The following is a 16,406-nucleotide window of genomic DNA, read 5'->3' as shown; positions in this document are numbered from 1 at the left end:
GGTCAGGTTATAACTTCCTCACACCTGGGCTTTCACCTCCATGGTTATATTTCCAAACCCACAGTCCGGGCAGGGCAAGGAAGTAGGTGGCAGGTTTTGGTTCAGGGGGATTGTGTGTGTTTGTTTGAGAGGGGTCTCCTCGCTGTCACCCAGCCTGGAGTGCAGTAGTGCAATCGAATGCACCACTGGAGTGCAGTCGAGGATCACTGCCGCCTCGACTTTCTGGGCTCAAGCCCCATCTTCCCACCTCAGCCTCCCATGTCCAGCTAATTTTTTTTCTTTAGAGATGGGGTTACTTACTACATTGCCCAGGCTGGTCTTGAACCCCTGACCTCAAGTGATCCTCCCACCTTGGCCTCACAAAGTGCTGAAGTTATGAGTGTGAACCACCATGTCCAGGCTATTTCCCCTTTCTGAAAGCTGTCCATGGTGACACCAAGGCCTGGGTGAAGTGACCTGCACAGGCACACACAGTGAGGTGGAAGCACTGCCATGACCAGCCCAGGAATGCTCTCTCCAGCTCAGGGCCGGGTCCCATTGCCCTGGCACCTCCTGGAAGGACCTGGGTCTGGGCCCCCATGCTGCCAGCTCTGACACAGAAGGCGGTCAGTGGATCAGGCCCAGCCTATAGCTGCTCCAGGTACGGGAAGGATCAGGCCCAGCCCACAGCCAATCAGGGTCGGGTGGGGAAGGGCTGAACGTGGAGTAACTCTCAGTACAGCCACTGAGAGCCAGGGCTCTGGCCCCTCCACTGCCACTCTTCTGCTTCAGGGACAGCTGTGCCGGCCGAGCACCACCTCAGGAGTGGGTTGGCATCGTTGTCCCCTCTGCCCCCTAAGGGCCTGGGAGATCCTGAGGGGAAAAAAACCAAGGCCCTTTGACAAGTAACTCTGACCAAAAGCAAAAAAATGGCCAGGCACGGTGGCTCACACCTGTAATCCTAGCACTTTGGGAGGCCGAGGCGGGCGGACTCTTGAGGCCAGGAGTTCAAGACCAGCCTGAACAACATAGTGAAACCTTGCCTCTACTAAAAATACAAAAATTAGCCAGGCATTGTGGCGAGTGCCTGTAATCCCAGCTACTCAGGAGGCTGAGGCAGGAGAATCGTGTAGACCCGGAAGGGAGAGGTTGCAGTGAGCCAAGATGGCACCACTGCACTCCAACCTGGGCAACAGAGCAAGACTCAAAAAAATAAAAACCAAACAAACAAAAAAACAAACGGAAAAAGCAAGGCCTAGGCGCCACATATTCCCTCCCCTCACCATCCTCCATGGACTCTGCTCACCCTCACGGTGTGCAGGGCTCGGGGACACAGGTGACAAGGGCACGGTGATGGCCAGCCGACCACCTGACACGAACCGCAACGATTGGATCGATGCAGTGGCTCCGCCTGTGATCCCAGAGCTTTGGGAGGCCGAGGCGGGAGGATTGCTTGAGCCCAATGTGTGGAAGGATGTGGAATCTGAGTGAGCCGAGATGACGTCACTGCACTCCAGCCTAGGTGACATAGGGGGGAGACTCCTCTCAAAAAAAGAAAAAAGGAAAGAAAGAGAAAGAAAGTGAGGGACAGAGAGAAGGAAGGAAAAGAAAGAAAGAGAGAAGGAAAGAAAAGACAAGAAAAAAGAGAAAGAAAAGGCAAGAGAAAGAAAGGAAACGCAGGGACTGACTGAGGGACTGATGGAGGAGCGCTGTGAGTCGGGCTGGGGACCCGACTGACTGACCGGCTGCACTGGGGTTGCTGCGGGGTGGCGGCGACAGCCAGCCTCTTAGCCTCGGTTTCCGCCTGCCTCTGCCTCAAGCCAACTCACCGCGTGGCCTTTCCCGCCACTAACCGGCGCCTGAACCAAAACGCACAGAGCCTGACTGAGCTCCCTCAGAGAGTCGTCAGAGCCCCGGCGCTGCTCCACGGCGCCACCTCGAGGATGCGCCTGGAAGGGAGGGGCTGGGAAGTGGGCGGGGTCAGGGGCGGGGCTACAGGTGGAGCGTCGGCGGGAGCTCCCGCATCCCTTTTCCCGCGACGCGGCTCCTCTTCCCAGCCTCCTTGGCTCGTCTCTGGAGCCTCTTCCTCCTCCCGCTTCCGAGTGGGCGGGTCCCCGCTGGAGCCTGAGTCGCACTGCAGACCTATCCTGCGGCCTGATGGGGTGAAAAAAACTCCCAGTTTCCCATTAGACTCCCTGGCAGCCTGGGCATCCCGACGGTTCCAGGGACCCGCTGGGGCAAGTGACGGCCGAACCTTTGGGCGCCAGGCTGGCAGCCGACGTGATAGAGGTGAAAACCCCACCACCCTCTTAATCCCCAGAAATGCTAGAGGATTCTGGGGGGCCTGAGCGAGCAGCTGAGGATAAGAGCCGATATTTGCATTATTGGTTACTAGGCCCAGAAATAGCCCTCAACTCCATTTGCTCCCTCCCTCGCATCCCGCTGCTCTTAACACTTGCAAGCTCACCTGCCTGCCAGGTGGCCGGTCTGGAGCGTGGCGAGCACCTTCGAGCCCCGTAGGTGGCAGCACAGGCCTGAGAAAGTCGTACCAGAATGGCGCCTCCCTTCCAAACTCAGAAAGGCCAGGAGAGACAGAGCCACTTAGGGGAGAAAACTAAGGTCCAGAGTGGCAGAAACATCCTCATATCCCAAAGGGTCTTAAACCCTAATTTCTTGCCCCAGGACAAGGAGACAAGGCAGAGTAAAGAGAGGCTCACAGGGAGACGCCATAGCAAGTAACAGTTCAGAACTCAGGTGCACCACACCACGCTACTGTGGGCGTCTCCTTAACTCTCTGAGGCCATTTCCTGACCTGTAAAATTAGGGACAAGAGGCCGGGCGCGGTGGCTCACGCCTGTAATCCCAGCACTTTGGGAGGCCGAGGCGGGCGGATCACAAGGTCAGGAGATCGAGACCACGGTGAAACCCCGTCTCTACTAAAAATACAAAAAATTAGCCGGGCGCGGTTGTGGGCGCCTGTAGTCCCAGCTACTCGGGAGGCTGAGGCAGGAGAATGGCGTGAACCCGGGAGGCGGAGCTTGCAGTGAGCTGAGATCCGGCCACTGCACTCCAGCCTGGGCGACAGAGCGAGACTCCGTCTCAAAAAAAAAAAAAAAAAAAAAAATTAGGGACAAGAAGGATACCTGCGTCACGGGATGTTTTGATATTAACTGAGATGCTGCATGCAAATCACCACAGGGAATGTGGTAAGTGCTCTAATATATGTAAATCAATGTTCCACTGTTTTTTGTTTGTTTGTTTTCAAGACAGGGTCTCAGTCTGTCACCCAGGCTAGAGTACAGTGGCATGATCATAGCTTACTGCAGCCTCGAACTCCTGGGCACAAGTGATTCTCCCACCTCAGCCTCCTGAGTAGCTGGGACTATAGGCATCGCTATGGAGCCCAGCTAATTTATCTTTTTTCATGTTTTGCAGAGATGGCATCTTTCTACATTGCCCAGGCTGGTCTGGAACTCCTGACCTCAAGCAATCCTCCTGCCTCGGCCTGCCAAAGTGCTAGGATTACAGGAGTGAGCCACCATGCCCAGCTGAGTGTGATGTCTTTCTACTGTGTCAACTTGGCTAGACTGAAGGCCCCAATTATTCCAGCACGAAACCGGATGTTTTGGTGAAGTTATTTTGTAGATGCAAATAAAGTCCATCATCAGTTGACTTTACATAAAGGGAGGATATCCTAGATAATTTAGGTGGGCTTGATAGACTCAGTTGAGAGGCCTTAAAATTAGATGAGGTTTTCCTGAAGAAGAAATTCTGCCTGTGGATAGCAGCTTCAGCCCGTGACAAGAGTTCCAGCCTGCACTTACTGCATTTACCTTGCCAACCCCACAATCACGCAAATCACCTTGTAACAAATCTCTTCATCTGTATCCCCTTAGTGGTACAGTTTCTCTGGTTGAACCCTGACTAATACATTAAGGAAGCAGTGTGGCCGGACGCAGGGGCTCACACCTGTAAACCCAGCACTTTGGGAAGCCGAGGCAGGCGGATCACTTGAGGTCAGGAGTTTTGAGACCAGCCTGGCCAACATGGTGAAACTGTCTCTACTAAAAATACAAAAATTAGCCGGGTATGGTGGTACGCACCTGTAATCGCAGCTACTCGGGAGGCTGAGGCACAAGAATCGCTTGAACCTGGGAGGCGGAGGTTGCGGTGAGCCGAGATTGCACCACTGCACTCCAGCCCAGACAACAGAGCGAGACTCTATCTCAAAAAAAAAAAAAAAAGAATGTGTGTGTGTGCACGTGTGCATGTGCGCGTGCATGTGTGTGTGTTGGGAGTCACAGGGCCTAATCTTCATGTTTATTCACTTCTTTTTTTTTTTTTTTCTGAGACAGTCTCACTCTGTTGCCCAGGGTGAATTGCAATGACACCATCTTGGCACATGCAGCCTCGACCTCCCAGCCTCAAGCAATCTTCCCACCTCAACCTCCCGAGTAGCTGGAACTACAAGGCCTGGCTAATTTTTGTATTTTTTATGGAGACAGGGTTTTGCCATGTTACCCAGGCTAGTTTCGAACTCCTGAACTCAAGCAATCCACCTGCCTCGGCCTCCAAAAGTGCTGGGATTACAGGTGTGAGTCATCGTGCCCAGCCTATTCACTCCTTTTTAAGCTCCGGATAGTTTGTGACTTTTGAGGTCCAGTACTTGGAGGCACTAGCAAAACCATGGTTATTTATTGGTAGGGCTGGGCTATGAGGTAGCTAGGGGCAGAGGGCCCCTTCCACCAGTCCTGCCCCCTGAGGCCTCAGTTTCATGGATGTGCCTGCTCATTCCCCTCTTCTCCCTGGCTCGATGTAGGCCTGGAAAAGAGAGCTACAAAGCATGCTGTCCTTGGGAACCAGCTGGTGAGGAGGAGGCTTCTCCCCCAGCAACCATCTGTCCCACATGTCCCTGTACCCTGCCTCTCCCACCTCTACCCCACAGGCTCATGTGTCATGCACAAACACCACTTGCCCGCCTGCCCCAATTCTTTTTTTGGGGGGGCCAGAGTCTCACTCTGTCGCCCAGGCTGAAGTGCAGTGGTGTGATCTCGGCTCACTGCAACCTCCACCTCCTGGGTTCACGCCATTCTCCTGCCTCACCCTCCCGAGTAGCTGGGACTACAGGTGCTCGCCACCATACCTGGCTAATTGTTTTGTATTTTTAGTAGAGACAGGGTTTCACCATGTTAGCCAGGATGGTCTCGATCTCCTGACCTCGTGATCTGTCCGCCTCGGCCTTCCAAAGTGCTGGGATTACAGGTGTGAGCCACCGCACCTGGCCGGGCAGAACTTTAAAGGCAGGTGGAGAGCACCTGTAATAGAGAGAAAGTGGCTCTCATGATGAAGCTCTGCTGAGCTGAGAGGTCTCGTCACTTCCTAGACCCTTGGTTTGCTCCTCTGCACACTCGATGGCAATGAGCAACAAGGAGTTGGCCAGCTTGAAAGCACCTGGGACTTTACGGGCTCTTGAATTATCTTCCTTTCACCAGGAAACTGGGGAGGCTGGAGAAACATCACGTGGTGGGAAGAGAGTAGGCTCCTGAGTCAGCAAGCCTGAGTTTGAGGCCTGGTGCCCCCACTTGCAAGCTATGGGACCTTCAGGAAGTTCTGGAACCTATCAGAGCCTGATTTCCTCATCTGTAAGATGGGCCATGGCTGGGCGTGATGGCTCACACCTGTAATCCCAGCACTTTGGGAGGCCGAGGCTGGCGGATCACCTGAGATTGGGAGTTCGAGACCAGCCTGACCAACATGGAGAAACCCTGTCTGTACTAAAAATACAAAATTAGCTGGGCGTGGTGGCGCACACCTGTAATACCAGCTACTTGGGAAGCTGAGGCAGGAGAATCACTTGAACTCTGGAGGCGGAGGTTGCAGTGAGCCGAGATTGCGCCACTGCACTCCAGCCTGGGCAACAAGAGTGAAACTCCATCAAAAAAAAAAAAAAAAAAGATGGGCCAGTGGGTGCAGAGCCCCCTCACAGAGCTCCTGTGGGGACTAACACAGCTGGCACACAATGCTCTCTCCACCTTTCTTAGGGGGCTGGTAAAAGTGAAAGCCCCCATTTTAACATAAGAGTGTCATTACTACTGCTGAAAAGACACAACCCCGAATCCCTCTAAAAAAAATCCCAGCTGGGCGCGGTGGCTCACACCTGTAATCCCAGCGCTTTGGGAGGCAGAAGCGGGCAGATCACGAGGTCAGGAGATCGAGACCATCCTGGCTAATACAGTGAAACCCCATCTCTACTAAAAATACAAAAAATTAGCCAGGTGTGGTGGCTGGCGCCTGTAGTCCCAGCTACTTGGGAAGCTGAAGCAGGAGAGTGGCGTGAACCCGGGAGGCAGAGCTTGCAGTGAGCCGAGATCGTGCCACTGCACTCCATCCTGGGTGACAGAGCAAGACTCTGTCTCAAAAAAAAAAAAAAAAAAAAAAAATTCCAAAAACCTGCTTCTCCCAAGGTACAGCGTTGAAAAAGGCATTCTTTTTTTTTTTTTTTTTTTCTTTGAGACGGAGACTTGCTCTGTCACCCTGGCTGGAGTGCAGTGGCGCGATCTCGGCTCACTGCAAGCTCTGCTCCCGGGTTCACGCCACTCTCCTGCCTCAGCCTTCCTAGCAGCTGGGACTACAGGCGCAAGCTGTGGCGCCCGGCTAACTTTTTTGTATTTTTAGTAGAGACGGGGTTCACTGTGTTAGCCAGGATGGTCTCGATCTCCTGACCTCGTGATCCACCTGCCTTGGCCTCCCAAAATTCTGGGATTACAGGCGTGAGCTACCATGCCCGGCAAAAGGCACCCCTTTTTAAGACCACCCCTGAGAGTGTGTGCCTCCTTAAATGTTCCCTAGACTTGGCATGGTGGCTCATGCCTGTAATCCTAGCATTTTGGGAGGCCTAGGTGGGAGAATTGCTTGAACCCAAGAGTTTGAGACAGTCTGGGCAACATAGCAAGACCCCACCTCTACAGAAATCAGCTGGTTGTGGTGGTGTGCACTTGTAGTCCTAGCCACTCGGGAGGCTGAGGTCAGAGGATCATTCCAGGCTGCAGTGAGTTATGATCTCGCCACTGCACTCCAAACTGGGTAACAGAGTGAGACCCTGTCTCTTAAAAAAATAAATAAAATTTTAAAATTTAAAAAAATATGTCGTGGGCTGGGCACGGTGGCTCACGCCTATAATCCCAGCACTTTGGGAGGCAGAGGTGGGCCGATCATCTGAGGTCAGGAGTTCAAGACCAGCCTGGCCAACATGGTGAAACCCTTTCTCTACTAAAAATACAAAAAAAATTAGCTAGGCGTTGTGCCACTCGCCTATAGTCCCAGCTACTCAGGAGTCTGAAGCAGGAGAATCGCTTGAACCCTGGAGGAGGAGGTTGCTGTGAGCCGAGATTGTGCCCCTGCACTCCAGCCTGGATGACAGAGTGAGACTCCATCTCAAACAACAACAACAAATATATATATGTTGCGCCTTAGGCACCTCTCTTGCACACCTTAGGCCCAGCCCTGCACCCCTGCCTTATCTGAAAGAAGAGCAGCATCCCTCCCCATGCCACGTTACTCACAACAGAAACCTGGGTAGACTGAGTCCTTCCTTGCCCTAACCCTCAAACTCAGTCCTTCAGCAAATCCTGTCAACTCTACCTCTTAAATATGTATCCACCATGTCCCTCGATCTTACAACTACCACATAGGTGCCTGCCACTCAAGCTCTCTCTGGAGCAAACTGCTCTCCCACCTGTCCCACACAACAGCCAGGTGAGTTTTTTTTATGTTTTTGAGATGGAGTCTCAGTTTGTAGCCCAGACTGGAGCGCAGTGGTGCGCACTGGAATGCAAAGGGAGCACGGAAAGTATCAGGCGTGGAAAGGAGGCTGGCGGCCAGCAGGAAACAGGCTGGAGAGGAATTTGAGATGAAGGTGACATGGGCAGGGCAGCAGGGACCTTGGAGGCCTCCATCTTCTGAGCACTGGGAAGCCCTGTGGACATGTTTTGAGCTGTGGGAGAAACAATCCTGTTTGCATTTAAAAAAATCTCAGGCGGGCGCGGTGCCTCATGCCTGTAATCCTAGCACTTTGGGAGCCTGAGGTGGGTGGATCACCTGAGGTCAGGAGTTCAAGACCAGCCTGGCCAACATACTGAAACCCCATCTCTACAAAAATACAAAAATTAGGCCGGGCATGGCGGCTAACTCCTGTAATCCCAGCACTTTGGGAGGCCAAGGCGGGCTGATCACAAAGTCAGGAGATTGAGACCACAGTAAAACACCATCTCTACTAAAAATACAAAAAATTAGCCGGGCGCGGTGGCAGGCGCCTGTGGTCCCAGCTACTCGGGAGGCTGAGGCAGGAGAATGGCGTGAACCTGGGAGGTGGAGCTTGCAGTGAGCCAACTTTGCGCCACTGCACTCCAGTCTGGGTGACCGAGTGAGACTCCATCTCAAAAAAAAAAAAAAAAAAAGCTGGGTGTAGTGGTGAGCACCTGTAGTCTCAGCTACCTGGGAGGCTGAGGCAGGAGAATTGCTGGAACCTGGGAGGCTGAGGCAGGAGAATTGCTGGAACCTGGGAGGCGGAGGCTGCAGTGAGCCAAGATTGCGCCACTGCCCTCCAGCCTGGGCAACGGAGAGAGACTGCGTCAAAAAAACAAAACAAAACCAAAAAAAACACATGTCCCTCAAGTGCCCTCCCTTTTGAGCACCGTGCCCAGTCCATACCACTGTGTGCATTTGGGTGACTGTGGGATCACCCTCACCCCACCACAGACACATGACCCTGAGCACCATGAGGACAGGGATCTGGGCTGTTTTACTCGCTGTGGTATCCCCAGTAGCCATACACAGGAGGAACTGAATCAAAGCTTGTTGGATGAGCCATAGCTGAAGGAAGATTATGGGCAGGGAGCCACATGCCCTGGTTTGCTTGGGGAGGCCAGGCTCACTTGTCTTTCCCACACAATAATAATGGTGTCCTGTTCACTCTCAAATGTCCCAATTTGATGACATAAGATCAACGTAGTTATTGGAAAGGAGAAGGGGTTCGCCCCGAGCCTCTATTCTGTCCCAGCCCCACACTGGTTTCCCACTTGCCCCCAACAAGTGCAAAGTTCAAAGCTTTTTCTTCTAACTCCTGAGATTTTGTTGTTGTTGTTAATATTTCCCTGCATTGCCCTCAATCTCCAGAAAAACATAAAAATTCTGTCTGCCCATTTCACTGCAAAAGTGGCCTTCTGGAGGGTTGCCATGGCGATCAAATGATGTCACTGTCCTGGAAACAGTTGCCTAGGAGATGTGTGATGTCACTTCCAGGAGATGATTTCCATGGTAACTATCTCGGTGGAATTGGGGGGTGGCCAGGAAATGGGGGCTGAGGGCGGATACAGAAGGGACAAATGTGAAGAGCGGAAGGAAAGGGGGAGGGGGAGGAATGCAGGAAAAAACCAGGAAGAGGAAGGGGACCATCCCAGAGCAGTTGAAAATAATATACAGAATCTCAGAAATGGAAAGGTCCCCAGAGACCACTAAATGCAACAACCTCATTTTTACAGAGGCTGCTGAGAGGCCAGGACTTGCTCAAGGTCTCACCACCAGTTGGCAGGTAACGTTAGAGCCAAGCCCAAGGCTGTGTGACTCTCAGGTTTGGGTGGGGGAATAAAAGAGTCCTTTCAGCCATTTCTTTTTGTTTTGTTTTGTTTTCTTCCTGAGACAGAGTCTTGCTCTGTTGCCCAGGCTGGAGCGGCACAATCTGGGCTCACTGTAACCTCCACCTCCTGGGTTCAAGCAATTCTCCTGCCTCAGCCTCCCGAATAGCTGGGATTACAGGTGTGCACCACCACACCCGGCTAATTTTTGTTTTTTTTTTTTTTTTTTTTTTTGAGACGGAGTCTCGCTCTGTCACCCAGGCTGGAGTGCAGTGGCCGGATCTCAGCTCACTGCAAGCTCCGCCTCCTGGGTTCACGCCATTCTCCTGCCTCAGCCTCCCAAGTAGCTGGGACTACAGGCGCCCGCCACCTCACCCGGCTAGTTTTTTGTATTTTTTAGTAGAGACGGGGTTTCACTGTGTTAACCAGGATGGTCTCGATCTCCTGACCTCGTGATCCGCCCGTCTCGGCCTCCCAAAGTGCTGGGATTACAGGCTTGAGCCACCGCGCCCGGCCTAATTTTTGTATTTTTAGTAGAGATGGCGTTTTACCATGTTGGCCAGGCTGGTCTTGAACTCCTGACCTCGTGATCCACCCACCTCGGCCTCCCAAAGTGCTGGGATTACAGGCGTGAGCCACCATGCCCAGTCTCAGTCATTTCTTTTTAAAAATTCTGGCCTCTAATCAATGAGTTATTCATGAATTAATTACTGTGAGTTTATGTGCTAGGCCTGGAGAGGAACGTGAGTGACATTTTCACAGTTACTTTATATCTTTTTAATGTATTGTTCCCACTTTTTTTGTATCTCCCCACTCTAACACTAGGGTTAGTCCCCCAAAGACAAGGTCCATGTCTGTGTAATTCATTAAGGTCTCTCCAGCCACCTGCTCAGTGTCTACCCTGTAGTGGCAGCTCTTCAATGTGTTTGTTGAATGAATGAAGACAGATAAATGCCATTGTGTGGTACAGACCCACAGTACTGGATCCCAAAGAAGGGACTGCAGTAGCTGACAGGGAGGAGGTAAGATTTCATAAATAGAATTAGAATAGGGCAAGAGAAGAAAGCCAGACGGGAGAGTAACGGCTTGAGCAAAAGTAAGAGCAGGCTGAACAAACTGGGTACAGCTGGAAAGATTCCAATTGGTGCTTTGATCCATCTCTTGAGTTATACTGTAAACTGCAGTACCTCACTTTTTAAAGTGAAGGAGCTCCAAGGTTTAGGAGTAAGAAACACATTGAGGTCCAGATTGCCTGGAGATGCGGGTGGGGCAGCAAAAAAGACCAATCTGGCTTAAAAGGCAAATGTAAAGAAGGTGATTGAACAAAGGCTGGCTGTCAAGAAAGAAAGAGGTCTTACCAAGGAAGACCTGGAGTGGCAGGCTTTCAGCCCCTGTCTAAAGACAACATGACATCATGAAAAGTATGTTGAGGCCCTTCGCAAAGACATGCTCTAACACTCCTCAGCTATGTGACCATAGAAAGTCACTTTTCCTCTCTGAGCTGCTGAAGTGGAGCTATGACCTAATTCACAAGATTATTAGCTTGAACTTTAAAATGTAGGCTGGGCATTGGCTGGGTGTGGTGGCTCACGCCTATAATCCCAGTACTTTGGGAGGCCGAGGCAGGGGGATCACCTGAGGTCAGGAGTTCGAGACCAGCCTGACCAACAGGAGAAACCCTGTCTCTACTAAAAATACAAAATTAGCTGGGCATGGTGGCGCATACCTGTAATCCCAGCTATTCAGGAGGCTGAGGCAGGAGAATCGCTTGAACCCGGGAGGCGGAGGTTGCAGTGAGCCAAGATCATGCCTCTACACTCCAGTCTGGGCAACAGAGCAAGACTCTGTCTCAAAAAAAAAAAAAAAAAAAAAAAAAAAGGCTGGGTGCAGTGGCTTATGCGTGTAATCCCAACACTTTGGGAGGCTGAAGCAGGAGGATCACTTGAGGTGAGGAGTTCAAGACCAGACTGGCCAACATGGTGAAACCCTGTCTACTAAAAACATAAAAATTAGCCGGGTGTGGTGCCATGCACCTATAGTCCCAGCTACTCAGGAAGCTGAGGCCGGAGAATCACTTGAACCTGGGAGGTAGAGGTTGCAGTGAACTGAGAGTGTGCCACTGCACTCTAGCCTGGGCGACAGAGTGAAACTCTGTCTCAAAAATTAAATAAAAATGTATATAAAGCTTCACTTAGCCGGGTGACTGACTCACCCACGAAAGACAGCAAATGTTATTTCCCCTCCCCTTCCTGGTACAGAATGGCATGGGAGTAGAACTTTGGGAAATGAACTTGACAATAGATTCCCTCGGGTTTGTTTGCTTGAGACAGGGTCTCCTTCTGTCACCCAGGCTGGAGTACAGTGGTGCAATTAGGGCTCACTGCAGCCTCAACCTCCCAGGACCAAGCAATCCTCCCACCTCAGCCTCCCAAATAGCTGAGACTACAGGCATGCAACAACACAGCCAGCTAAATTTTTGTAATTTTAGTAGAGATGGGCTTTTACTGTGCTGCCCACGCTGGCCTCAAACTCCTGGACTCAAGCAATCCTCCTCCCACCTCGGCCTCCAAAAGTGCTGGGATTACAGGTGTGAATCACCGTGCCACACCTGTTATAACGTTTCTAGGACTCCTTTTCTCTAGTTGGTGATCAAAATATCCATGGCGTAGTGGAAAGAACCTTAAAGTAAGACAGTCTATTTCAGTCTCAACCTTGCCTCTTACTAGCTATGTACCTTATATCACCTAATACCTGGTTTCCTCATCTGTTAACAATACTAACATTTCTAACTTCCAAGGCTGCTGTAAAGATTCAGACCATGCACTTGAAGTGCCCAGAACACAGTGTTTGTGATGGTAATTTTTATTAGCCAGTCTAATGACTGGGTTTTAAAATGAAAGATGACGTGTCACACCCAGCTCTGAATTATAGTGTTTGTGCTTGTCTGATAGTTACATCTCCTAAGACGAGGACCCTCTCAGTCTCTGCATGGCAGACAGACTGTAAGGGTATATGGGAGGAAGGTATGGAGGGCCTGATGGCCCATGTACAGCCTATTTAATCTTACAGAGTCAAGCGGAATCCTAGCTCCCTGATCCCAAACGATTTAAGACAGCTAAGCATTTACTCAACAATAGCTTCATTATCAAGAATCCTACGCCTTCCCCCAACTCAAAGAAATGGACTTTTGAGCAGGGTTTGAGTAGCTACTGGAAATCTGAAGCAATAGCAACAATAATTTTTTTTGGCGGGTGACAGAGTTTTTGCTCTCGTTGCCCAGGTTGGAGTGCAATGGCGCAATCTCAGTTCACCACAACCTCCGCCTCCCGGGTTTAAGCGATTCTCCTGCCTCAGCCTCCTCAGTAGCTGGGATTACAGGCAGGCGCCTGCACGCCTGGCTAATTTTGTATTTTTAGTAGAGACGGGGTTTCTCCATGTTGGTCAGGCTGGTCTCGAACTCCCCATCCTTAGGTGGTCTGCCCACCTCGGACTCCCAAACTGCTAGGATTACAGGCGTGAGCCACCGCGCCCGGCCAGCAACAATAAATTTAAACATCCTTTTTCAAGTATAATTTCTTCCATTCTAAGTGAAAACATTAAAAACACTGAAAGTGTCCTCAGAATGGGATGTGTCGTATTCATTTTCTTTCTAGTCTCAACCCAAAGAGCATGGCAGTTAAGAGAACCAGGGAGTGGGCCGGGCGCGGTGGCTCAAGCCTGTAATCCCAGCACTTTGGGAGGCCGAGACGGGCGGATCACGAGGTCAGGAGGTCGAGACCATCCTGGCTAACCCGGTGAAACCCCGTCTCTACTAAAAAATACAAAAAACTAGCCGGGCGAGGTGGCGGGCGCCTGTAATCCCAGCTACTCGGGAGGCTGAGGCAGGAGAATGGCGTAAACCCGGGAGGCGGAGCTTGCAGTGAGCTGAGATCCGGCCACTGCATTCCAGCCTGGGCGACAGAGCGAGACTCCGTCTCAAAAAAAAAAAAAAAAAAAGAGAACCAGGGAGGATCTGAATGCTACTCCAGATGCACCAATTTTGCCATGACCTAGAAAGCTATTTCATTTCTCACTTTAGTTTCTCGTGCTGTAACATTGCAATGACCCCTTCTTAACTATTTGAGAAAGTTATCTTGACAAGTTTTAAAACGTTTTAAGTAGAACTGGGGAAAAAAAAAAAACCATGCAGCAGTGAAGACTTCCAAGCTTATGCCACATGTAATTTATAGCTCCCTCTTAGGTCCTCTCAAAGAGCCTCATTTATTATTTATGTGGCTGACATCCTTTTTTCTTTTTTTTTTTTTTGAACCAAGTCTCATTCTGTTGCCCAGGCTGGAGTGCAGTGGCACAATCTCGGGTCCCTGCAACCTCCGCCTCCCGGGTTCAAGTGATTCTCCTGCCTCAGCCTCCCTCATAGCTGGGATTACAAGTGCCAGCCACCATGCCCAGCTAATTTTTGTATTTTTAGTAGAGACAGGGTTTCACCATGTTCGTCAAACTGGTCTCGAACTCCTAATCTCAAGTGATCCACCCACCTCAGCCTCCCAAAGTACTGGGATTACAGGCATAAGCCACTGCACTCGGCCTATGTGGCTAATATTAATCATGCATGTCCATACTTCCCCATACCTCATTCCCAAATACGGTGCCTTACACACAAAGAACTTAAGAGTTAAATTTAAACATATAACCCAAATCCTACGCTTAAAAAACGAGGGAGCTGAACCTCAAAGGTGGCATGACTTGCCAAGGTTCCCCAGGCCCCCCAGAGGGCCGTTAAAATTCTGAATAAATCTTGGGTGGAAGCTGTCCTCTGTAGCTTACCAGCTGTATAAATTCTCAAGATCCACAACCTTTACACTTTAGCTTCCTCATCTGTGAAGTGGGACGAAACCTTTCAGAAGACAGCTGTGAAATGTAAATGTAAATGCTTTAGCAACTGCAAAGGACATTTCAAATGGAAAAGCGACCGGACATGCTGGCTCATGCCTGTAATCCCAGCACTTTGGGAGTCTGAGGTGGGAGGATCACTTGAGGTCAAGAGTTCAAGACCAGCCTGGCCAACATAGTGAAACCCCATCTCCACAAAAATACCAAAATTAGCCAGGCACGACAGCGGGTGCCTGTAATCCCAGGTACTCAGAAGGCTGAGGCAGGAGACTTGCTTGAACCTGGGAGGCACAGAGTGAGCTGAGATCGTGCCATTGCATTCCAGCCTGGGTGACAAGAGACTCCTATCTCAAACAAAAAAAAAAAATGTAAGAGCAATTATTTGTGTGTGTGTGTATGTGTGTGTGTATGAGGAGAGAGAGACACACACAAGGTCTTGCTGTCTCCCAGGCTGGGGTACAGTGGCACAATCACAGCTCACCGCAGCATGGACCTCCTGGACTCCATCCTCCCACCTCATCTTCCCAGGCAGCTGGGACTACAGGCGCACACTACCACAGTCCGGCAACCTTTTGTCTACATGTTTATCAAAACCAAGTGTCTTAGCCATGTAAAGCTTGTTGACTTTCAAACACCTGACCTACTAACTGAAGTGAAACTCAATAACCACTTTATCTTAAAATTAGGTCAACTTGAAACAGGCTTCCTGAGCAGTGTTCATCGGCACATGGGGGGCTCATACTCTACTTCAAAATAAGAAAATAGGTTAAACTTACATGCTTACAAGCTATGTGCTCCACAAAATCAAGGACAGAGATTGTGTCATGGCCATTTCCATCAGTCTAATGCCAAACTTTAGTCAAGGAGGTGTTTAAGGCTGGGCACGGTGGCTCACGCTTGTAACCCCAGCACTTTGGGAGGCCAAGGTGGGCGGATCGCACGAAGTCAGGAGTTTAAGAGCAGCCTGGCCAACATTCAAAACCCCATCTCTACTAAATATATATAAATTAGCCTGGTGGCCGGGCGCGGTGGCTCAAGCCTGTAATCCCAGCACTTTGGGAGGCCGAGGCGGGTGGATCACGAGGTCAGGAGATCGAGACTATCCTGGCTAACATGGTGAAACCCCGTCTCTACTAAAAATACAAAAAAAAAGAACTAGCTGGGCGTGGTGGCGGGCGCCTGTAGTCCCAGCTACTTGGGAGGCTGAGGCGGGAGAATGGCGTGAACCCGGGAGGCGGAGCTTGCAGTGAGCAGAGATCCGGCCACTGCACTCCAGCCTGGGAGACACAGTGAGACTCTGTCTTAAAAAAAAAAAAAAAATTAGCCTGGTGTGGTGGTGGGTGCCTGAAATCCCACCTACTCAGGAAGCTGAGCCATGAGAATGGCTGGAACCTGGGAAGTGGAGGCTGCGTGAACTGAGATCATGCCACTGCACTCCAGCCTGGATGACACAGTGAGACTCCGTCTCAAAAAAACAAACAGAAAAAGGTGTTTAAGGGTTCTGTGTTACTGAACCAACTTACCTAACAAACATGTTTATTCCTAGGTGCCACTCTGGAGGTGATAAAAATCGTGAGATGCAGGAAACCACCTCACTCAAGAACAGTCGGCCAGTGATGCCGAGTCTCAAGAGAGACACCTTGGGGGCAAGCAAGTATTTAAGGGGTAGGTTAGTCTTTTTCTTTTAACTCAGTGAGGTTTGCTTTTCTATTTTAAAGAATACTAACCATTTAACAATAATCACTAAAGATTTCAGGGATGCAAGTTGTGCCCCTAATATTTTATTACATTAAGAAAATTTGAGGACATGTATAAGCTCAGTATTTACCTTCAGCGTTAAATACACTCTCAAGTTAAACAGAGACCACAGCCTTTCAGAGGTGCTATACTGTGGAAGACTGCATT

At 50.5% G+C, this 16,406-nt stretch overlaps 2 long non-coding RNA genes across 3 annotated transcripts in view; one reads left to right on the top strand and one right to left on the bottom strand.

Annotated features, from left to right (window-relative positions):
- Positions 1 to 1,937, bottom strand: part of LOC105487191 (uncharacterized) — a 30,579-nt gene extending 28,642 nt beyond the window's left edge. The window contains exon 1 of one of the 2 annotated variants that reach the window (XR_011614442.1): positions 1,809 to 1,937. This is a non-coding gene — a long non-coding RNA (uncharacterized lncRNA). Of the gene's footprint in view, positions 1 to 1,721 lie in introns of both variants that reach the window. The other variant, XR_011614441.1, reaches the window with a different exon arrangement.
- Positions 1,938 to 9,207: 7,270 nt separating this feature from the next.
- LOC105487194 (uncharacterized) lies at positions 9,208 to 16,162 on the top strand. Its single transcript, XR_011614079.1, has 3 exons — positions 9,208 to 9,294; positions 9,519 to 9,568; positions 16,048 to 16,162. It is a non-coding gene; the product is annotated as an uncharacterized lncRNA (long non-coding RNA).
- The last annotated feature ends 244 nt before the right edge of the window (positions 16,163 to 16,406 follow it).

This window comes from Macaca nemestrina, chromosome 15, assembly GCF_043159975.1.
Source record: "Macaca nemestrina isolate mMacNem1 chromosome 15, mMacNem.hap1, whole genome shotgun sequence".
NCBI lineage: Eukaryota > Metazoa > Chordata > Mammalia > Primates > Cercopithecidae > Macaca > Macaca nemestrina.
The sequence above is the reverse complement of the archived record's forward strand: the minus strand, read 5'-3'. Positions and strand labels throughout refer to the sequence as shown.